The 25,081-nt window shown below is 43.1% G+C and overlaps 1 long non-coding RNA gene across 3 annotated transcripts in view; it reads right to left on the bottom strand.

The window, feature by feature from the left end:
• LOC132245640 (uncharacterized) overlaps positions 1-24,554 on the bottom strand; it is a 28,106-nt gene extending 3,552 nt beyond the window's left edge. The window contains exons 1-5 of one of the 3 annotated variants that reach the window (XR_009457344.1): positions 24,217-24,554; positions 21,868-21,960; positions 21,150-21,224; positions 14,361-14,784; positions 13,530-13,739 (exon numbers count right to left, since the gene is read on the bottom strand). This is a non-coding gene — a long non-coding RNA (uncharacterized LOC132245640). The remainder of the gene's footprint in view (positions 1-13,529; positions 13,740-14,360; positions 14,785-21,149; positions 21,225-21,867; positions 21,961-24,216) is intronic. The other 2 variants (XR_009457346.1, XR_009457345.1) reach the window with 2 other exon arrangements.
• Positions 24,555-25,081: the final 527 nt, after the last annotated feature.

Raw genomic sequence — 25,081 nt, 5'->3', positions numbered from 1 at the left:
CAGCAAAGCTATTTAGCACAGTTGAACACTGTTAAGGCAGTGAAGCCGACTACCCGGGGATGTTGGGGAAACCGTTTCATTGGAAGTTTTCAAGGGAAGGCTGGATAAGCATTGGTCAGAGAAGATTTAGGAGCAACACTCAGGCAGGGAGGTTAGGTCGGGTAACTCCAGTGTAACTTTCAGCCCTATTTTTCTTTTAATTGTTCCTTTCACTGAGCACAGTAGAAAACCCACTAGAGCTTTGACAAGACCTATGACAGTCTTTGGATCGAAGACTCACTTGATGGCAGCCACTAACCACTTCCAGCATATCAGTGGTTGGCTCATGTCTATCATTAAGTGATTTTATGTAAACACAATATTTGCCAAAAGTGCAGGAAATATACTTGTGGGTATGAGTCTGCCACTCTCCCATTTATAAAGGGTATTTGATGCATACAGTACTGTGCATCAGATCTGGAATTCTCTTTTTACTTGCTGCTTCTATTCGCTGAAAGTTAGGTACCATATTAAAAGGTACCACAAAAAAACAAACATTTTGTTGGGCCTTTTGCTGGTGCAGGAGCCTTACATTTACGTTAGATTACATTTATGTCCTCTGTAGGGTTTATAAAGCAATCACCAAAGATAATTAAAGCCATATTCCCCTCCAACTGATTTTAAAACTAGGTCATCATGTTGATTTAAATAACTGAAATTATGCCTGTGAACATTTAATGAAAATAATAACAGCAAGTTAGTAACAAGCAAAGACAAGGTATTGCTTCATTCCTATCTCATTTGATATTTTTTATTCCCAGTTACAAAGAACATTTCTGAAGTTGTAATTGGAGTGTGTCCCTCCTCCCCTCTCTTATTTTAAAATTAAAAAGAATAAGAGGCTCCAGTCATAAAACCTGAATAATCAAAAGAATGCAGAATTCACAGTTTGACTCAGTAAAAACCCATAATATGCATTTAATTCCTATTTATCCTGCAGAGGATACAAGAAATACACTCTACTTTCCCTCAGTCTGAAATCTCTCCCAGTGAGGTAACCAGCATTTAAAACACTAAATCTGCCTACAGTCCCAGAAGAAACTATCACAGAAATCATGGAAATTAAGGGCTGCAAGGGACCTCGAAAGATCAAGTCCAGCCCCTGCTTCGGGCAGGAATACTGCTGAGATCAACCAATCCCAGCAAGCCCAGTCTCCTCTTGAAGACTTGCACGGCTGGGGACGGCACCACCTCCGTGGGTAGTCTACTCCAGATTCAGGTCACCCGCACCACAAATTAGTTTTTCCTTGCTGTCACGGGACGGGGTCCTTAAGGATGGCCGCGTTCTCCTAAGGTGGCTCTCCAAGGTGTCTAAGGCCCTTTGACCATGCCAATTTGGCCAGATGGGCACCCTCAGCATTCTCACGCCACACCTTTGATGAGAAATACGAAAATAGGGAGCCTGCCTTTAAGTCCTCTGGGACACGGTGTGATGGACTTACTGAACCCCATGGGTTCCCGGACCCCTTGTTTCACAATGGGGATTTCGGGGGCACCCTAGCCTTATGGGCTGTACGCGTGGCTCCAACCATCCCTTTACCACGCCCCAAGCCTCACAGATGGCACTGGCATTGTCTTGCCTTGGCCTCATTGTAATTCGGCCCTTTGCCCTCACTGGGCTCTCCGCAGCCCTGTCTCTGAGCCCTCTCTGGCGCCAGGGTCTCTACTCTGTAGTGGGCCCCAATGAGGCCTCCTCCTTCCCCGACTAGCCTCACCCAAACCACCGGCCTTATAAGACTTCAAACAAAACATAAGCCCCTGGGCTATAACTTAACGCAGGCTACCGACGGTGTGCTCTGCCCCTTTCCATTGCCCGGAGCAGAGGTGAGTCAGGCCTCTTTCCCTTCTCACCTCGGAGGGCTCCTTCCCCCTCAGCTGCCGGCAGAGACCTGCCTCCCGTCGTGTCAGCCTGGGGTTACCTGGGCCCATGGCCCCGCCCCTCCCGCCAGCCAACCAGCTGCAGGTGCGGACTAATTCCCGCCTTAGCCAGTTGCCATGGCCACCTGCCCCTGGGCTCCCGCCTGGCTCTTCGGGCTCTCCCCAGGCAGGTCCTGCTCTTCTAAGAGCAGGCACGGGAGTGCCCTGCCACACTCGCTTCCAACCTGAAACCACCATCTACCAGTTTATGGCCATTGCTCCTTGTCGTCTCTGGCGGTACCCTTCTGATCAGTTTTCCTCCCAGCTCCCAAGATTCACCCCTTACATACGTATAATCAGCCACCAAGTCCCTCCTCCTTCAGTCTTCTCTTCCCCAGGCTGAACAGTCCCAGAGCCAAAGGCATAGTTGCATTACAGCTACTATAATGCATAAGAGGCAGTGAGGTATACAGCATGAAACAAAGTTCAGTCTTCTGGGATGTATTTTCTAACTCTGCCAATGACTCACAGTACGACTGCCTCTCACTCACCAAACTGCAGTACCCTGCCCCGCTGGGCCATGATGGTGCCCTTCACTCCTCACCAGCAGCCCCCCATTCCCTGCCCCTGCTGGTGCCCGTCACTCCTGACAGCCATCAGAGGGCTTAAAAAGAGTGGGAATGTGACCGGGGAAACCCAGATATATGGTAAGCCTATCTTGGTGGCACATACACACTTGAGCGCAAACATTAGACAGACAGACAGATTAAGCCATTTACGATATTAGAATTGATGTTAACAGAAGCGATAGTGCTAGGTTTGTTACAAACAGGGAATTAAATGATGCTCTTTGCTTAGAATCTGTGCACAGGACAAGAGAAAACAGGAAGATATAGATGGGAGAATAAAAGGCAACACTGAGACCATATTGGACAGCACAATAGACAGCACAGTCCAAACACAAGATGCCTAAACCGTTATCAAGCTGGTTGTAAGCACTGCAGCAAAATAATTATTAATTATAATTCTGGGTACTCATGGGCAACCAAAACACTTTTCTCTTTGTCTTTACAACATTAGATAAATCATTCCTCATGTTCAAACTTCTCTGACCCCCTAAAAACAAAGTCAACTTCCATCATTGGTTAGTAAGAAAAAAACATAACCCAAGAACAACCATTAGATTGGTTACCATTGTGAAACTCTCAGAACTTATGCTATATCCAAAAATAGGGCTTTTGTGGGGAAAGGTATATACATCCACATAAGAAAGTATGTTCAATAACAGAAGCACATTAAATGAGTGAGGATTCTTATGCTTGCTAAACTTGGAGATTTATCTGAGTTTTCTCAAGAAGAGCTAATTATGTACAAATAAAGTATGTATGCTTCCAGTCACATCCAGCATCTAGTCATCTGTCATAGCCAAGGAAGCACATTCAGATCCGCACATCTTCTGCTCCCTTAAAATGCAAATCAGGCAATTGCTTCTGTTCCAGCTGTCAAGCCATTTAATAGACCTTTACATGATCTTCACACAAAACAACGATTGCTCTGTTTGCCAACAACAGTGACAGTGCCACCAGGTTTGAACAGGGAACATAAGTGTTGAATTGACTGCCCTCAGGACTTTTTCACCATGAGCGCCAATTCTAGTCTTGTGTGACACATGCCATTGCCTTGTGCAGTGTTTCAAGGAAAGCACTGACTTTCAGTGAGGAAGAAGAGCTATTATTTTTTTCCTGTTGGTTTTCTATTAGTAGCAAGATATACTTGCTTCTGCTCCATTCAAAGACATTAAAGAAATAATTAATTGGAACATGCTTTGCTCACTTGATCGTCGATCTCTGTAGGCCATGTTTAAAGGTTGACTGTCAAGTGCCAGAAAATTTAAGGATTTGTATGAAGTTTTGTAAAAGATTATTTACATAATCTGTTCCTTGGAGCGGACACAGAGAGACTACTTCAGAGATTGTAAATCAACACAGCTTCACTGAAGTTGGGGGGAGCGGTAGGGGATGGGGCTGACTTATAACATCTGAGGATCTGGTCCTCCTTTGAGGAGGAGCCAGGATGATACAAATGCTTATAAGTAATAATCAACTTCTTTCAACCTGCAAACCCCCAATTTAATCTTCCTTCTTTGTTCCCAACAAATAACTTCAAATTATGTTTTTATCTTTTCCAACCCGTGTTTCTTTCTTTGGTGGTGGTGAGCAGGGGGGAGATAGGGGTGGGAAGGTATGTGTTTGTACATACGTAGAAACAAATATATGAATAGTCTTATATCAGCACACATGGGGAACAGGCTGTTTTCCCCAGTGTATGCCATATGTTTAGCAGAGTCCTCATCAACCTACTTATATTCAACAGATGTGAGAATCAAGGTCTCTGCTCTTGTTCAAATCATCAGGATCTGGTGCTGTCACAATGGCTTTCCAGGGTTGCAAGATGGTGAGGTAAGAGACTCAAGAGACTTGAATTATACTCCTGGATGTACACTGATTTGTTGGGCAACCTGCAGCTAGACCACCCTGCCTTGAAAAAGTATGTACAAAACACTAACTTCCTTGGTAAAGCACTGTCATGGATGGATGAAAAGATCCCTGCACTCCCATTACAACAAGCACGAGTCTGATCCAGTGTGGACAGTCATATGTTCCTGTGTGCTTGGGGGAAGTGAAGAGCAACAAGGGGTAAAATTAAGGTTGCTGCAGCCATAGCATCAGTTATAATGTACCTAGCGTTTATTCGTCTGGTAAAAATACATAGCAGCACTAATTGCTATAAATATTAAATGGAACAGTTTCCATTTAATCTCATCAAGGTCAAGTAAAATTTCCATGCAATATAAAATTTTCTACAAACTAAACTGAAGCTCTATAAATTGCCAATTTAAAAAAAAAAAAAAAAAGAGTTAAACCCATGGACCAAATAATAATCTCTTGTATACAAATCAAAACTAAAGCTGACCAGATGCTACTAGCCACAGGGAGGCACGCACACATACTATTTGTTTCAGGAAAAGTATTAAAAGGGAATTACAATTATTCACAGGCTCTGATGCTTGTAGCGTGTTCCTACTGTGTGTCTGTTGCATTGCATCAGCATCCCGAACCGAGCCGTACACCCTTAGGGGAGCTTGTGACGAAAGGGGTTAATAAATGGGCAAATGACTGGTTCTCATGCAGGCCACCATCAGGCCCCCAAGTCCATTCTGTGAGCAGTGATAAGCTGAGGCAATCACCCAAACATCTCACTAGAGAAATTATGGTGCACTTCCGACATTGTGACTGCAGAAACAAACAGCTGTATCTAGAAAATTGCTGTGGATAACAATGTTTTGTGTCACCAATCAATGTCGACTTTGAGAATGGGGCAAATGGGTAGATATAGCCTCACAATGGGGCATGTGGCCTACTGTTTTCCGCCGGGCAGAAGCCAAACTGCTAGCAGCTAGGGCAGACTTCTGATGGGCAACGTAGTCCAATATGTCAAGGGCCACTCAAGCACCAGGAGTATTAGATGCTATTTCTGACTCCACTACATACAGACTTTGGGCAAGTCCTGTCATCTCCATGTGCTTTCATCCCTTGTCTCTCCCTGTAGAACATGTCCCAAAATGAGGTTACATAAGAGACTTAAATCCTGGCATTTCCTAATATTTACATGCTTGACTGTGAAACCATAATAATCTGTGTGCGCGAATGTGCGCACACACACATATAAGGACAGGTCTGTGTCCAAGAGAAAGACCACCAATGCAACGTGGGATATCCAAACTCTAAACCTTCCTAGCTTTGTCATTCTGAAATCACTTCCCTTCGGGCCTGCCTTTTATACCAGAGCAGATTTCTGTCTCCACATGACCTGTCTATGAATAAATCATGGGAGCAGATTCATGTCTAATCATCCCAGGGTATTATTGCTCTTTTGTAAAATGATCTGCAACAGAGAGTAATTAAAAAAAAAAAAAAAGTAAAAAAAAGTTGCAAACCTACATTGTACTCATTAGGCTGAGTCAATACAATGCACTTTAAGGTTACAAAATGCTCTTTAATATAATATAACCTCATGTTTTAATGAGTCTTTATTGATAAAGGAGTTTTTTTTATTGGTTTTCGTGTACTGAAATGCAGCTCTACTGCCATACCGCTGCAGCTTGCACTTGGAGACACATCACAATTAAAAGGCTCTGCTCCTTGAGGACTCATTTAAAGCCCATTTTAGTGAAGGGAAAGGCTCCCACTGACTCAATTGACTTCTGACGTAGCATCTGAATTTTGGCTGTAAGGAGATCACTACCAGGAGCAGCTTTATGGGTTTGTGTGTAACACACAGTCAACTTGGTCTCCCACCTAGGATTTTACCATAACCTATCCCTGCTATGTACAGAAGAAAAAAAAAAATCTATTTTTTTTTTTTTATGGTGCTTTATGTACAGCTTAGCTAGCACAGCAGGGAGCCGAAGCTAACATGTTTGCTAAGGCTGGAAATACAGAAACAGTGAGGACAGTGCACTAGTTTTGCAGTGGGAATGTTCCTAGCCAGGTAAGGCTAAATTGGTTGAACTATAATAAACATCATCTAGCCATGATACGAAGCAACCAAATTCTTTCACACTACTGCATAATGATCCCCAGGCCCCTTTGATAGTGTCTTCTTGATGATCCCTAAAACAACAGTATTGCCCTCTATCCCTGTGAAAAAGAGATCCCTTTGCATGGCAACTTCAGCCTGGAGTGGTAGATTTAACTCTTGCCAAAAGTTCAGTCCATTTAATTAGTAGCTAATCATACTCGGGACCTAAAAAGACCTACTCTTGCTGGAAAAAAAGATTCTCTTTAGAGAAGTGCTGCAAACTCTACTGTATGTGCCTTTTAAACTAGACCATAGAAAGCACTTGGGCATGTTTCTGACTTAAATTGACAGAAGGATGTAGTAGATTGTCCTTTTCCATCTCTTACGACTGCCTTTCCCATTACGTTAAGTGCATAAAATTAACAATGGAAACACAAGTGCCAACTAGAAAGACATTAGTCAATTGTTCTAATTAATACCTGACAGGCTAATGGTAATCAATTGGTGACTTATTATACAGCTCTTCGGTGTCAAGTCAGTTACTAAATGCTGCATTTAATGTTTGAAAAAGGAGTGACTTGTGCCTCTATAGCTGATGGTATGGCGAATTGGTTACATATTAATTGGATTGTTTTGCAGTGCCAAGTGAATTCATGTCACCTTCCACTCTCATCACAGCCTTCGAACTGCATGGCAGACTACTTTGCCATCCAGAAATAAAAGCTTTTGTCAATTTGGAGGGGAAATAAAGTGCTCTGACCTTCATGAGGATGAACCCAAGACCTTTCAAGTGTCTTCAGGAAAAGCTAGAAAGAGATAGCCTCACCGACACTAGAAAAGGAAGCTGCTTAGTGATTAAGGTGCTCAGCTGGGAGGTAGGAAACTAAAAATCCTGAAGGAGAAGGAACAAGCACTTGAATGTTGGTCTCTAGGAGCTGATCCCTGGACAAACCCAGAGGAAATACCCTTGTCATGGATCCCAAAGAACTGCGCATCTAGAGTAAACTCAAACCAATGTTGGAAAAAAGGTAGGGCCATTCTCTCCTTTTTAGCCATTGGGAACCTACAGCGAGAGAGACACAAAGACTCAGCTCTTCCAAGTCATTGATTCTCCTAATTTCTAACTAAGATTAGTGAAAACTACCTGTGCTCAACACTTGGAAAAAAAATCAAGTCACAAGTGACAGTGAAACAGCTTATGGCAGAGCAAGGAACTTAATCTCTTTCTCTTGATGCCCAAAAGCAGTGCTGGACCAATAAAACCACTGTCCTTCCTTTCTCTTGGCCATAAAAGAAAGCTATTCCAGGGGGCCCTACAATCTGTCTCATGTAAAGGTAAAGGAGTTTAAACAACAGAAAGTGGCTAAACCTGTGGGTGAACAAGACATGGTTCATTAAATGTCAATAATTTAAAAGACCAAATGGTTTGTTCTTTAAAAAAAAAAACCAAGAAAACCCAAAAAAGTAATTTTGTTATTTGACCTTTCATGATCATACAGTGGGTCTGGCCTACAAATCAGACCATTCTTCACTTCAGCATGGATCTGGTATTATTCCACATCACTAGGAAATAATGAAACAATGTAAAAATAAAAATGTAAATATGAAAATCTATTTAAAAACGTGTTGGAAATTAGATTCCAACATTTTTTGAAATATTTTAAAATTTTGGCAAGAAATGCTGGGATTATGAATGGGAATTTCTCAAAAAAAATCCATTTTATAGCAAATTACAAGAATATTTGTTTTTATTCAGAATGAAAACAATTTTCAAAACATCATAACTTCTTCTGAAACCAACTCTGTGATTTTGAAAACCTAACCTATTTTGTCTCATGTAAGAGACATCACCTAGAATTAGAGGCAGTAAAGCATCAGTTATAAAATTGGTCAAAAATTATCTGACAAAATATTTTTCCATCATAAAATGTCATGTCATTGAAATAAAAGCTTTCTACAAGAATGTGTCAGTTTTGACAACATTGCATTTAAGAACTTCTAAGGAGGGATGTTGATGATGCCAACATGTCCCACTTCCGCATTATCAGACTGGAGTGTTTCCATTTCTTGTTCTGAAATGGCTTTTCACTCCCTGCCATGCTCTTTCCCCACACAAACTATAATTAGGTCTCCTAAAGAACCAGTCTGATTTTCCAAGTATTAAGCACTCAGCAGTTCCCACTGACATAAACGTGTTTGCCATTTTTGAAAATCAGAATGAGGACAAGTGAGCCAAAGACAAATCTATTACTGCAAACACTAGACATAAAGGAGTGCAAGCTGGGAAAGAGTTAAAGCACAGATTTTCTGACTTCCCTGCAGCCATGTTGTTCCTAACCCTAACTCCATTTCCACTAAGAAATACAATCCTCCATTAATTCAACTACTGGTGAATTTTTCAGATGATAATCAGACTGGCACTGGCTTCACTTTATGGCTCTGTTATCAATGTTTTGGACGAACTAAGGCAAGATACTTCACTTGTCCATGCCTTGGCTCCTCACCTTTGCCCCTTCTCCTTTACTTGTTCAACTCAGGTTAATGCCTATAACATCAATTTGTTCTTAAGGAAGTTTGCATGTGGCACTCAGCAACAGGTGGGACCACGGTGTCAGTTGGGATAACCACACAGTACCATCAAACAAATGGTCACACCTTCATTAATGAACAGGAACAGCAGCAAAAACCCTGGAGATTTTAAACAAGCCACTGTGATGCACAGCTAACTTTAAAAAGCAGCAGATTTTGTCTGCAATTTTCTGCTTGTCTAGGCCAAGTTCACGCAGTCTGTAAAACTTGTCTCTCTTTCTGTGTGTGTCTATTGAAGAGAAAAAAAAAAAAAAAAGTTCTGATCATAGTTAAGGGATTTCCTCCTGCAGATTGGGGGGAAAACCTACCTGATCTTGAGTTCTGTTGAAATAAAAAAATATTTTTTTGCTCGTGGGTCTGGGAAGAGATGAGCTCAACTCAGTGGAGAGTTTTGTAGGGAAAAATTACATTTAAGCGTTAAAATATGTTCCTTTTCTTTTTGGATCACAAAGTCTTTCTTGCCTATTGACTGGTTTTGCTCCTTGATGCAACCAGTGACTGCCACATATACAATAGAGGTACCTCCCAAGAAGTCCTATACATCTTCTCAGATCTAAGCAGGTGCAGCAAATAAAGAGTGGCATCTAATGCTAACGTACAAACATAGCTGTACACTGTCTTTCAAAGTGGATGCTTTCATTCTTGGAGAAATGGCAGACTGGTTATACTAAATGGTCCGGTCTCTGATAACTTGTAGAAGATGTGGGACAGACAAAACAGAAAGAGCCTGCCTGGCTGAATTACCAGGGTGTTTCACTCCTAGATGTGAGTATAAATTTTCCAGCAGAAAAGTTCATGCCTTTTCCAGCTGTTCAGTGTGTGTGTGGGGTGGGGAATGGTTTTTGTCCCTACCCCTTTCCTCTTCTACAATTCCCCCACCCTATTTCTCTCTATTTAGCTAGTGGAAAAGGAATTTTTTTTTTTTTAAATGCACAATTTGTTAAATGTTAACACTTCTAAGTTTCAAGAAAAGTTAACCTACTGTAGTTAATAACCAGATCATGAACAACTTGAGGGGCCCTCCATGCTGAGAAATCACAGGACTATTTAATTTCTTCTGGACCAAGTTGATTTTTTTTTGTCAAAGTTTGTCATTTCAAATTTTCCCTCCCGCCCCAAAAATTCAATGGCAACTTTTGAAGAAAATATCAACCTATCTGACAGTTAGCTTGCATCTTTGCCTCCTCTTCTGGGGCTAACAAGGGAAGCATTTAAAGCCAAACATTGCCTCATTGCTGCTGGAGAGACCCATGCACCTTGTGGAAAGTAGATTTATAGAAACTAATTCCTTTTTCATAAACACTAAAATTACATTGTTCATAGAGGAGCCTACTGTATTCCCATAAAAAAAGCTCGGGAATTTTTAAAACCCCTGGGGAAAATGCCAGCATTCAATGAAAAATTAAAATAGTGTCAACAACCATTTTAAAACAACCGTGTGCCTTCAGTAACCCAGCATATTTATCAATTTTATAACCCATGTCAGTATTAACAAATGTTAACATCAGCATGACATCAACAATTTTAAAGGGAAGGGACATGTGCAGGAGAAAGGACATGCTGCTGGAGTGACATGAAATTTATCTACTGGCTCCCCCCCCCGGAAAAAAGACATCCTTTTCATAAGAAAAAAAAAATATTCTAAGTAAAATGCTGGATGAAACATTCACTGTGATGAATCGTAGCTGAGGATTAGGGAAAAAAAAGAAAAAATCATAAATTAGATGGAAATGGCTATGTGCCTTCAGGGTTGCTCAGGAATATAGTTTCACAATGGTAATTTTTTTTTCTCACTTAAAGACTGCTTCACACATGGCCATCATCTGTTCTTATTTACTCATGGCCCTCCTCAAGGAAGGACTGACCCCCGGCCCCCCACCCCCCAGCCCTGCCGTCTTGCAGACCTCCAAAATGAACCTCAGTCTATCATTGGAAATGTGTCCAGATGCACAAACACAAGTGCTGGGCCTTATAGGTTCATAGTAGGTAGGGTCAGAAGGGACCTAAGCATATCATCAAGTCGAACCCCCTGCCACGAGCAGGAAACAGTACTGGGGTCAAACGACCCCGGCTAGGTGGCTGTCTAGTAGCCTCCTTTTGAAGATCCCCAGGGTAGGGGCGAGCACCACTTCCCTTGGAAGTTAGTTCCAGCTCCTTGAAAACAGGAGTCTGAAAACTACTGTTCATGTAGCTACAGTTTGCAAACAGGCAAGATGCATCAAATGCACTGGCAACACCAACCAACAACCACATCTGCTAACTGCACATCTGGCCCAGCTGCTTTGGGGGTTGGGTCTGCAGCTATATCTTAATTTGCACTTGCGTGAAAAATTTCAGAAGGAAAATCTCTTCTGAGGCAGCAGTATTTAGAGAAGAGTAAATGTAAAGTGTATCTGACAGGAAGATACATGCTATGCACAGTCCTTGGCCTGGATATGATGTTCGATGCCAATCCAAAATTTTTGAATTCTAATTCCCAGGAGTTTTAAGGCGAGTCTCAAGATGTCCCACCATGCTTATTCCCTGATTCAGCAACGTGCTTAAATGTGAGTGTGTACTTAGCAGGCTTTGCTAATTTATGGCTTTAAAAAAGAGTCCGGGTTAGAGTCTGTCAGAATATTTAATGAAATACAGCTTTGCCTGACCAGAAAAAAAGGCTATGCAAGTGAAGGTGTGACTGCAGCATAGACAGAGTTACAGAGACAGGGACAGTCTTATATCTAGATCACTGAAGTACCACTACTAGAGAAATGGTATCTTTGACCTTCAGCATGGACTAGTCGGAGGAGTAAATGTCCTCAATATATTTGAATGTATTTGTCTTCAGCGTACTGAAGACACATTGCTGCTTACTCCCTTTTGACAGGGATTCTTTAAGAACCCATAATAATGATGGTGGTAATACTAACCCTGTCTTGACAGGTAAAATAGGAAGTTAACTATAAAGTTTGGTTTTTAAACAAAGCTGTTTCTTAATGTTGTTGCTCATAAGTCTGAAAGCAACTACACATAATATCTCAAGACTGAAGAAAAAAAAAAAAAACACAATCATTTTACATTGCCCTAAACAGGGAGCTTTAAACTTTCTCTGCATCCTTCAGCAGCTGTTGCTGTCTGACAGTTATCCATACCAGTAGCTCAGGTGAACTTCACATGGTGACAGCCCTTGAATGAAACATCAAAGTGATACTTGAGACACCCGGCTCCTGTCCTTTAGCCCCAAATCATGCTTTAAGCACAGATCTTAATTTATCACACTCCACTGAGATTCTGCAATGATTCTTTTGCTGATCTTTAGTGGGGATTTGTCTAGTTCAGCATCCTGGCTGGACACTGATAATCTATAACCAGTGATTTATTTATGCCCGTGATGAATTTTTTGGGGAGATTATAACATTTTGCAGACTAATCTTCTAGTTTATACCTTGGACCCACATTCATAATTACTGCAGGTGCTCACTAAGCCCTGCCAGTAAGTTTTAACTAATGATAGGCTGATGGAATCACAAGCCTGATCCATTAGCTCCCAATTTCCATGCACCCACTACATAAGGGGTATTCTGATCACCCGTAGGTGCATTTAAAAGGATACCATGCACAAGATGTCACATATGCCATAAGGCCATACCCAAAGCTTACTCAAAACCTTACTGAAGGTCACTACTCAAAAAAACAACCAACCAACCAACCAAACAACTAGCTCTGAAACCTCTGCATCTCACTCCTTCCTGCTGGACCCTTTGCACTTGGTACGTGTAAATTATTTGGGCACATCTCTTGCCATAACTAATATGAGAGACCACAATACCCTATGGGAACATGAGCTCTCAAAAGATATGACAGAGGGCTTTGAGAATCCAAAAATTCATTTTTAGAGTTCAGTCTCCCACCCCCACAAATGACAAACTTTGTCACAGAAAGGAAACTATTTTCCAGCCAGTTGTGTAAATCACCACGCTACCCTCATTTTGCCTCCTCAGACAAGCAACCAGTTTTAACTGCTGTCTTGATCTAGTGCACATCTAGTCCATTATCTCTTAGCTGCTCATTTATGAATGAAAATATTTTAAGACCCCTCTTTATCCTCCCCAGCCCCACCCCCAACCCTCTAAAAACTAACAAACACGTAATTAACTTTGCTCTTGGTCCAAGTGCAAGACTGAGTGTGAGGTTTACTAGGTAAATTCTTTAAAAACATAGGATTTTTATGGAATCTTGGACACTGCCTTTGCTAATGTGAATGACACTGCTACTCGTTTCAGCAAGAAGTAGCACTGATCTAGTAAGGCTGTGTGAAGTTTTGGGTGGTGATTCAATTCGGAGGAGATTCAGCCCTATTCCTGGATGTCCTAGAATCCAAAAGATTTCCTTAGGGACTCAGATAGCTGCCACAAGACTAGAGCATATTTAAGCAGCACCTTAAATGCTTTGCTAAAAGGAGGTGGGATGATCCCTGTGCTCACCATTCATTACATGTTGAAGTGCTGTGCTGTAGCTGGGGGACACAAAGAACAGGGAAATGAGATCTGCGTGGAGATTGCCCATAGTGGGTTTTGCAGCAGGGTCTCTGTGCCTCCATTTAGGTTTTTCATTGTCCTTCTTAAGGGTCCAGTTGTACAAAGAGATTTGTACAAGAAAGCAAGGATTTGAAAATCAACTTCATGGCTTGAAAGCTGCTTGTTTTTTGGAAAAAAAACAGTCATTCAACAAAACACACTAAGAGTTTTACACGTTCTGCTGTGAACATAAAGCCTTCCCCAATAAAGGGGTCAATATACTTATAGCTGAATAGTTTGCCTTATATTGTATCTTAAAATTTTCAAAGCAGCAGATTCTCTACTCCAGGAAAACCAACACTTCACACTCACTCGCGCACGTGCTTATCTTGAATTCAGTTGTGCAGAGGAATGGAAAGTGTTTGCGAAATTGGGCCCAAGGCTCACCAGTGAACTTAGAGGGGAAAAAAATAATTATCCTGGTGTTGGATCTCTCCCTCAAGGCTTGATGAACCCCAGGAGACCCTCAATGCTATGGCAGAGAAGGAGAAGTGTGAACATCCTATACTAGATCACCAGCCCCAGACCCTGATTACATTTAACAGACTAAATATTGAGCATATGAATATATATATATATATAAAATCAAGGTATTCTTTTATTGTTGCAGTTTTTAAGAAACCCAGAGACCCAAGGTAATAGGTGCTGTCAAGTTAAGGAATTTAAGTTGCTATCCACAGGGCTTGCAGCCTGATTTCATGCTATCAGGTACTGAAGCTAAGATTGCAATCTACCCACCTGGTAATATTAAATTGGATAAACTTCCACTGCAGGCAGCTTAATATACAGCTTGAAGGTGACAATGGCTAGTCACAACACATACCAAAAAAAAACACCTCTAGGGAGAATTTGTTTAAAAGATGAAAATCTCCTTCCCAGCCTTTCCCCCTCCCATCTGAGATTTGCTCACATCTAAGATGGAACAAGCCTTCCTTCCACAAAATAACCACCAGGCCAGTGGTGAGGGCATTTATCTATGTTGTAAGAGAATTCAGTTCAAGTCTCTAGCCTAAATCAGGTGCAGAAGAGCTTGAACCCTGATCTGTTGGCTCTTGGGTGATTCTCCAAACCACCTGGCTGTTGTGTCAGGAACATGTCAGTCTTGCTCTCTTGTAACATGGGCTCATGTAAACATTTTCTGCCACAAATGGTGTGTGTGTTCCTGGAAAAAAAAAATTGTTTTAATGAACTGGAATTTATTACTGAAAACAATCCTTCCAAAATCCCTAACTAGCTCTAATGATCACCCAGCTGAAGTCAGACATGATTAGTGTGTGGCTTCTTTCAGCCTTCAACTGAGCATGCCTACATCTATTTTTGTTGTTGTTGTTTTTTAATCACATCCATATCAGTGATGGGACTAGGGCAAATCTGTGGACAACAGGAAAACAAATATGAAGTAAATGTGTACTTCTATAGAAATCTTTTAAAGCTATCATCAAAACGATATGCTCTATTATTTATATCCAACGTTCCAAATCCATATTTCATGAAACTTCCAATTACTCTTCTAACACAGTATTTATTAATTTAAAATCAGTAATATTTTTTTATGATCAATTTGGACTAAAACAGATGGCGAGCAGAGTTGTAATTCCCAATAACAGATTAACTCTTTGCAGGCTTCTCATTCTTTTGAGGCTGCTTAGAGATTTCCTATTAGGCCTGTGTGAATAGGGAACTATTTGATTTGGATTCAGCCAATTTCCATGCCAGAGACTGAATTCAGATATCTGAATTGTTTTTCCAATTTGATTCGGCCACATCGCTTTGGACAATCCAGAGACGATTTGGAGATTCGGCCATAGAGTATAATGGAGAAGCAATGAAATAGCTATAACATCATTGTCTTTCAGGTGATTTAGATGAAACCTTCAGATAAGGTAGCCTCCTCTGAGAGTATAAGGTATGCCAAGTTTCAAGGTGATAGGTATAGGGGTTTATGGAAAACTGTACCTCAAATTCCTGAAAGCAAAACTCCTGTCACATGTGTGTGTTAAGCTACAGTGGAGTGAAAACTGCAGGGATGGTAGCTCTTGCTTAGGCCACAAAGCCTGCCAAGTATCAAGGAGACAGGTAGAGGGGGAGCCTGGGCTCTGGGGCCCTGCACCTCTGGCTGCAGGCATGAAAAACTAGTGACATGGGTGCCGTCTCCCAGTCTCTCAGTCCTGATCCTCAATGGGAATTTACAAACCACTTTTCACAGACAGACCTATGAACTTCACTTCACTAACCTCCTAGATATAGTAACTCATGGACTCAGTATAGACACTGGATTTATGACACTCTACAACCAACCTGAGATTCGACTCCCCAAGTTCCTCCCCACTTTTACCTGCTACATAACCCTTCCCCCTACCCGAGTCTGTCTCTCAACCCTGAGACCTCCATTTCCATTCTCACTGACTGGCTTTGTTGCCTGCATTGCGTGCCAGCCTCTGGCTTCTTTACTATTCCTTCTGTCCAGGACGAGCACACACACACTCATGCATGTACAACTAATGATTCCTCAGTCTGACTAAGGTTTTTTAAACCCAAAAGCTTGCACAGAACAATTTCTCCAACTCTTCAGTTAGTCTAATAAAAGATATCAGATTAACCACCGATTATTACCCCATGGTCCTAGTCCATGTGGGTACTAATGATGCGGCCAGGAGAACCCCCGATCACTTGATGGCGGACTACTGTGCTCTGGGCGGCGTGCTGAAGGAGTTCGGTGCCCAGGTGGTTTTCTCTTCCATCCTACCAGTGACCGGACGAGGAAGACGGCAGGAGAACAGCATCAGAGAGACCAACTGGCGGCTTCGGCAGTGGTGTCTCGAGGCAGGCTTCGGCTTCCTGGACCATGACCCGCACATCACGACGAGGGACATGCTCAGCTGGGATGGGCTTCACCTGTCCCCAAAGGTAAGCGTGTGTTTTCTTCTAGGTTGGCGGATCTCCTCCGGCGGGCTTTAAATTAGGCTTGTAGGGGGGAGGGGAGTACGAGGGCAGGGGAAGCTGTGGACCACCAAACCATGTGGCACCCACAAGGACAGCCCAGCCTGAAGAAGGAGAACATTGGGAACCTGAAAGCCATGGGGAGGCCAGCACAACAGAACAGGTAAGGAACAAGAAGGTAGGAAACAATGGGCCCCATGGGACTGGGAGCGGGGGGGCAGCAAAGGCGCCAGTCGCAGGGCTCAAGTGCCTATATACTAATGCTAGGAGCATGGGGAACAAGCAGGATGAACTAGCGCTCCTGCTTGCACTAAACACCTATGACTTAGTGGGGCTAACAGAGACCTGGTGGGATTCATCCCATGACTGGGCGGTACATATGGAGGGCTATAGATTGTACAGAAAGGACAGGTCGGGGAAGAAGGGGGGGGGGTTGCACTTTATGTCAGTGAGCAATATACATCAACCCTCATCAAGACAGAATTCGAGGCGGAGGAAGTAGAAGGATTGTGGGTTAGGCTACATGGGGGGCAAGGAGAAAGGGATTTGGTGGTAGGGGTCTGTTACAGACCCCCACACCAAGGGGAAGAAATAGATGCGGGGCTCCTGAGGCAACTTTCGGAGCCCATAAAAGCTAAAGAGGCGGTAGTCATGGGGGACCTAAACTACCCGGACATCTGCTGGGAGACGCAGACAGCAAGGTCCCATCCCTCACGCAGGTTTCTAACTTGTGTACAGGACCTCCACCTGACACAGGAGGTGCATGGTCCCACTAGGGGGAATGCCATACTGGATCTGGTATTGGCAACGGGAGATGACATGATAGGGGACCTCCAGATCGGTAGCTATTTGGGAGACAGTGATCACCTTATGATAGAATTCAACATAAGACGTCGAGTGGGTAAGGTAACTAGTAGGGTGAAAGTGCTAGACTTTAGGAAAGCTGATCTCATTGCACTCAGGCGATTAGTCAAGGAAGCACTGCAGAGTAGGAGTTTTGATGGGATGGGTGCCCAAGAAGGGTGGCTGTGCCTAAAGCAAACGATCCTTTGGGCACAAAGCAAGACGATCCCCGAGCGAGGCAAAAGAGGGAAAGGGGCCAGGAGGCTTCCATGGCTGACCAGAGAAATCCAGGGCAGCATAAGGGCCAAAAGGGGAGCACATAAAAAGTGGAAACAGGGTGAGATCACTAAAGATGAATATACCTCCTCTGCTCGTGCTTGTAGGGAGGCAGTTAGGCGGGCCAAAGCTACCATGGAGCTGAGGATGGCAACCCAAGTAAAGGACAACAAGAAATTGTTTTTTAGATACATAGGGAGTAAAAGGAAGGCCCAGGGAGGAATAGGACCCCTGCTAAATGGGCAGAAGCAATTGGTGACAGATAGAGGGGACAAGGCTGAACTCCTCAACGAGTTCTTTGCCTCAGTGTTCCTAAGTGAGGGGCACGACAAGTCTCTCACTGGTGTTGTAGAGAGGCAGCAGCAAGGTGCCAGACTTCCATGCGTAGATCCTGAGGTGGTGCAGTGTCACTTGGAAGAACTGGATGCCTTTAAGTCGGCAGGCCCGGATGGGCTCCATCCCAGGGTGCTGAAGACACTGGCCGACGTCATTGCAGAGCCACTGGCGGGAATATTCGAATGCTCGTGGCGCACAGGCCAAGTCCCGGAGGACTGGAAAAGGGCTAACGTGGTCCCCATTTTCAAAAAGGGGAGGAAGGAGGACCCGGGCAACTATAGGCCGGTCAGTCTCACCTCCATCCTTGGTAAAGTATTTGAAAAAATTATCAAGGCTCACATTTGTGAGAGCCCGGCAGGACAAATTATGCTGAGGGGAAACCAGCATGGGTTTGTGGCGGGCAGATCGTGCCTGACTAATCTAGTCTCTTTCTATGACCAGGTTACGAAACGCCTGGACACAGGAGGAGGGGTGGATGTCGTATACCTGGACTTCAGGAAGGCCTTCGATACGGTATCTCACCCCATACTGGTGAACAAGTTAAGAGGCTGTGATGTGGATGACTGCACAGTCCGGTGGGTGGCGAATTGGCTAGAGGGTCTCACCCAAAGAGTCGTGGTAGATGGGTCGGTCTCGACCTGGAAGGGTGTGGGCAGTGGGGTCCCGCAGGGTTCGGTCCTTGGACCGATACTCTTTAATGTCTTCATCAGCGACTTGGACGTGGGAGTGAAATGTACTCTGTCCAAGTTTGCAGATGACACAAAGCTATGGGGAGAAGTGGACACGCCGGAGGGCAGGGGACAGCTGCAGGCAGACCTGGATAGGCTGGACAAGTGGGCAGAAAACAACAGGATGCAGTTCAACAAGGAGAAATGCAAAGTGCTGCACCTAGGGAGGAAAAATGTCCAGCACACCTACAGCCTAGGGAATGACCTGCTGGGTGGCACGGAGGTGGAAAGGGATCTTGGAGTCCTAGTGGACTCCAAGTTGAACATGAGCCGGCAGTGTAACGAAGCCATCAGAAAAGCCAATGGCACTTTATCGTGCATCAGCAGATGCATGACAAATAGGTCCAGGGAGGTGATACTTCCCCTCTATAGGTGGTTGGTCAGACCGCAGTTGGAGTACTGCGTGCAATTCTGGGCGCCACACTTCAAGAAGGATGCGGATAACCTGGAGAGGGTACAGCGAAGGGCAACTCGTATGGTCAAGGGCCTGCAGACCAAGCCCTACGAGGAGAGACTAGAGAAACTGGACCTTTTCAGCCTCCGCAAGAGAAGGTTGAGAGGCGACCTTGTGGCTGCCTATAAGTTCATCACGGGGGCACAGAAGGGAATTGGTGAGGATTTATTCACCAAGGCGCCCCCGGGAGTTACAAGAAACAATGGCCACAAGCTAGCAGAGAGCAGATTCAGACTGGACATTAGGAAGAACTTCTTCACAGTTCGAGTGGCCAAGGTCTGGAACGGGCTCCCAAGGGAGGTGGTGCTCTCCCCTACCCTGGGGGTCTTCAAGAGGAGGTTAGACGAGTATCTAGCTGGGGTCATTTAGACCCAGCACTCTTTCCTGCTTATGCAGGGGGTCGGACTTGATGATCTATTGAGGTCCCTTCCAACCCTAACATCTATGAATCTATGAACCTTCTCTGGGCAATATCCTTACACTGACATGGCTACAACCACACCCCTTAACACACACAAGTGACACAAGTTTTGCTTTCAGCAGTTTGTGGTGCAGATTCACAGAAACCCCATGCACCACTGCCTGAAACCTGGCAGGCCTCATGCCCGCACGAGGGGCGATGTATGTGGCAGGACAGGGTGGCCATGTAATGGCCCACTCTCGGAGCTGGAGGCAGCAGTTTAGTTTCTCACCCATGAGCAGGGTAAGAACATCTCCCTGCTGAGCTCCCGAGCCAGGAGAACTTGGAGGCATAAGGGCTGGGGTATATGAGGAGGAGGAGGCCCCACATCATCCTCGCACCACCTAAAACTGCACCTTGGCAGAGTAGGGAGGTCTGGATGGGACCACCGGTGGTGCAGCAGCCCTATAAAATGCCAGAACTGTGAACATCCCTGGTGAAAGGCAGGTAGGAGAAGGAGGCACCTGATAACCTCCAGCCACTTCACAGTCCTGGCTGTGGAAAGCCCAGACCTGTAAGATCTGAGAGAAGCCTGAGGCTTACTGGTTGCAGTGGAATTGTAAGGGTTAGGACAGGGGCTACCAGCCCTGCAGTTTTCCCCCCGCTGGGCCTGAACACACATACACACACACACACACACACAACATCACACATAATGAGTTTTTCTTGTCAGCAACTTGAGGTGCAGTTTTCCAGAAACCCCTACACCTAGCTCCTTGAAACCTGGAAGGCCTCATGCCCTCAGAAAGGGCTACCATCCGTGCTGTTTTCATCCAAATCTGACAAAAAGTGATCAAGTTATAGGTATTTCAGTGATTCTCCCTTATAGTCTATGGCCGAATCTCTGAATCTGCGCTGAATCGTCCAAAACCGATTTGGCCTAATCGATTTAGAACAGTGATCCGAATCGCTGAATCAAATCACTGTCCTCCAAATTGGTCGAATCCAAATTGAATACTTCCCTGTTTGCACAGGCCTACTCCCCCGTTTTATTTTTCTTTTGTCCTCTGTTTATATCGTTAGTTGTTCGCAAGTGTTTACAGGGAACATTATTCATATCACAACTTGTATTAACTTTGCAGTGGTGGGGTATTTTTTTCTCCATCATTTCTACAGAGGAATTTTGTGATCTAAAAGTGAAGTAGCAGGGTCCTTGCTCGATTCTTCCGCCCTTTATTTACATGCAGGAATACTTCGAACTGCAAATGTTCTTACTCATTGTAATGCGACTCCTCGTTGAGTCAGGAACTACCAAGCGTTGAGGTGGAAGAACAGAAACAGTCTGTTAGGCCCAGGGCAAATTGGTCCAACCAAAATTTTAAGGGTGAGAAACTGCTGAAAGGGATTTGAGTGTTATATTAAATCATACTTATGAATTCAGGATACATTTTGATCATGAGCATCCAGAGGTCAAGGAGAAGTCCTCCCTCCTGCTCCCATGTGCTTCTACACATTTAAATAGATAAGCAAGAAATGACCCAATCCTTTACCCTTAATTCCCTGTGAATAAAAAGCAGAGATTCACAGCCTCACAGGATTTAGAAGCATCCATAACTGCTACCGAGCTGATGAAAACAAAGAAAAACATTTAGAAAAGTCAAAATGCCCAAGCTATTTTTTGTCAGAAAAGTATTTTTTTTTTAACTTCAAAAAATGACAAATTTCATCCAACTCCAACTTGAGCAGCACACATTTCTGTATCAAAACTAACCCACAGTGCACATGATACCACCTGGAACAGTTTTGAATGACATTTTGTGTAACAGTGAGGTGCTCTAGTGACTCGGTTTGGATCCTGTAGACCTCCTGACACAAAAGTTCCTCTGCTAGAATCCAGTGACACAGGATTGGACAGCAGATGACTTTGTAGTTTCCAACATCAGATCCAATACCTATTGCAAAGGCTCTAGCTAACTGGAATAGACACTGGTTTGTTCCCCAAATGAATACTGACACCATTTTACCTTTCCACTGCTTTCCAAGTGAGGCTTAAAAAATGAAGCACTGGAAGTGTAGTTCCCCTTGTTTCCCCCTCTATAATTACTGCATGTAGCAGTGTTGAAATATATGAATTGTGTTGACAGATTGTCACATAGTTCACGGGTTGATTTTGCATAATTACAATAGTTTCTCACTTGATTGTTTCTCTAATTTGCAGTCTCAATTATATAAGTTAGATTGATTAACAGAGGTGCTTGCTTTGCGTACCTTGTAGCAGAATATACAAATGGTGCTCTCTCCTTGGGCTGTTTAATCCTTTGGCCATGTTGTGTATTATCCTCTGCAGAGGCATTTCTCTGCCTGGGTGAGAAAGACAAAGCATTGATGAAATGAGAATATCCTTCCCTGAGTGCTTGCTAGCATTTTGCTTAGGCTGAATTTTACAGCTGGCAACTCTTAAAAAAAAAAAAAAAAAAAGGCTGATTTTTATGTTGTTTTATAATGGTTAGAAAAGGATGCTGAAAACAAGGACTTCTGTGTTTTCTACTCAGCTCTGTCACCAAAACCATGGAACAGTATACTTAACTTTTCTGGACCTCAGTTAACTTGAGTGTGAAATAATTCACATTTATAATTATGTAGATGCTTTCACTGAAGGATAAACAAGTGGTTCAAACTTACAAAATATAATACTTATGACTAATAATGTACCCAAACAGGGTCCCCAACAGTGTTGCTAGTTGGCTCAAGGCCATCACTGCAAAACACTGCAAAAAACTTCCTGTCAAAAATGTTAAATGCTCGATTTAATTTGCAAGATACACATTCGATAGTAGTGATTGTTATGAAAGGACAACAGATTCTGTTAGCACTGGAGGACATTTTATTCTTCACAAGTAAGTCATCTTATGCAGAAATAAGTTAGGTGCTTAGTAGTGAAATACTTCAAAAGAAAAAACAAACACCTTATGAACTTGTTTAAAAGTTTATTGTAAATGATGCAAAAACACAAATAACTAAAAACTAGCAGTAGAAGACTGCCATATATAAAGCTTTGCTGTACGCTTCAACGTTAGCAAGTCTTATGGACTAATTTCCTTCTTAAAAGGGAGCCTGATTCTCCTTTCACTTAAAAAGGCACAAATCCAGGAAAAAAATTACACTAAAAATGAACGAGTTACATTGTCATGAATGAGTGGAAATCAAACGTTGGGTGCCTTTCAAAGAAACCCAAAACTTTGAGGCTGAAAAGGCTGTTTTGCTTCACTCCAAGCAGAAAATAGGAGAGGGGGAGAAACTGGTTAGAAAACAGAACAAAACTTAAGTGACGTGGTAGGTCTCTTGGAACTGAATCACTGCTTCATGGATGGACTCATCAGAAAAAAATCCACACAGCCCTCTGTGCTGTGGATTAGGTTTTATTTCACTAGGCTCACATGACCTGCCTGGGACACCTACCAAGGGGCAACGTATCCCACCCATGAGTCTTTTGGATTTGTCACAGGGTCACAGCTGCCAGGAAAAGAGGCTTTTATTAACAGCACCTGGAATAGCATAGCAACTGTCTGCTCATTAGCAATCAGGCACATCTTCAACCCAAGAGTGGGTTTTTTATTATTGTTGTGTGCTGCTTTACATCTCAAGGCCTCCCTTTAATTGGCATCTGTGAAGATTCAAATCCAGAATATTTTTTTCGTTTGGTTTTGGTTTTCAAGCTGGCTGGCACTGAAACCACCTCCTGGCTTTGATGTATATTTGCTACACAAAGCATTTTCAACTCCACCAAAAATGGTACAGAAGAAACCTGGGCGTGATCTTGACCATGACCTTACATTGAATAAACTAATTAAATGGTAAGAAGTGGCCTGTGCTACAGGGTTCATGCTTTTTACTAAGAGAAAGTTCCTTTTCTCTCTGCAAGACAGGTGTAGGTTTTGCATTGGGAGGCCTGAAAATACTGGGTCATGGCAATGGCATAATCTAACTCCTCATTTTGAGCTACACTCAAATACACCAGTTGAGACTGACCCTATGAGCTGAAAATGCATTTAGGATGTTTATCATTATTGCTTGTATTTTTATATTGCAAGTAAAATTGTCAAAAGTGCCCAAAGTTGGTTAGGAACTCAAATGCCACTTGAAGAAACACAATGAACAAAGAAGTCTCCACCTCCCCAAAAAAACAAACCTAACAATGAAGCATCAAAATCACTTCAGCATTTCTAACCTTCTCATTTGCACAGTTTCACATTAATGATTTTCCTGTTAACAAAATGCTTTTGGTATCCAAGCTGCACATTTCTGAAGCGAGCTTCTGATAAGAAGCTGCATTTTTCAAGCAGAATCTGCACCCTCAGCCTTTGAGCCCACAATTACAGCTCATCTCTTGATATCATAGGCATTCAAGGTTCTTTGGATGAATCTGGTATCTTTTATTAGACCAACTTAAATAGTCGGGGAAAAAAAATTCCCCCAAGTATTCAAGTTGGTCTAATAAAAGATAATCAGAATCACCCAAAGCACCTTGTCTGCCTGTATCCTTAGACCCACAGGGCTACAACCTACACCCCTATTAATACCATGTAGATGTCAGGCTTGTAGTTAGTAGACACGAACCTTGGCTACCCAAGGGTGGATGCTTGCTGATTTCTTCTGATCTGTTGAGGGGCTGTCACCAAATACTCTTTCTGACAGTCAGAGAAGAGCAACTGTAGACATTTCCCAAACTATCCATTTCATCCCAAACTTTACAAACAGGCTTTTACCCACTCAGCAAAATGCCCAACTGCCCAAACTATTTCATCCCAACACTAATAAGTAGTGTTTTTTTCCCCCCAAAAGAGAGAGAAATGAAAAAAAACAAACCCAAAAGTTAAAAAAAAATAAAAGGACCAAACAAGTCTTTACTTCACCACATATATGCAAGAACCCGCACTCCCTTTGGCAGCCTTTAATCAAGGCCAGAACAAGTCTCAGCTGCGGTGGGTTCAGTTCCAAGGCTCTGCTTTAACCCTTTCCTCTCCTCCTACAGACAGGATCCTTTAGGGCCATGGCAGTGCCAGCAACCCCGGTAGGAAATAAGCAACACAAACTGTTCTCCAGGGAAAGTGGATGAACAGAAAGCAAGACCAGAAATACCGTGGTGTGAAGGGACGTTCTGGAGTCACAGATACACAGCAGAGGCTCGCATGTTGTGTGTTCACAAAACACACACACAACACCCCCACCACCCCTGCTTCTGTTTTCAAACTCACAAAACATTTTGGAAAACAGGCAGGGACCCTAATTAGGCCTTTGTCTAGGAACAGCGTTTCTAAATATTGCACGCAGTTTTGAAGCAATACTGGGGATGCACTTATGAAACAAACTAATTTTGGGGCAGCATCTGTTGGGGATAATAGCTTTATTATAATAAAACAACCTTGGTGTCTTCTAGATTTACTTCCTCCCAATTCAGCAGATATATTTTGTTCACAAAATA

Source organism: Alligator mississippiensis, chromosome 15 (assembly GCF_030867095.1).
Source record: "Alligator mississippiensis isolate rAllMis1 chromosome 15, rAllMis1, whole genome shotgun sequence".
NCBI lineage: Eukaryota > Metazoa > Chordata > Crocodylia > Alligatoridae > Alligator > Alligator mississippiensis.
This window is presented reverse-complemented; position numbering and strand designations above follow the sequence as displayed.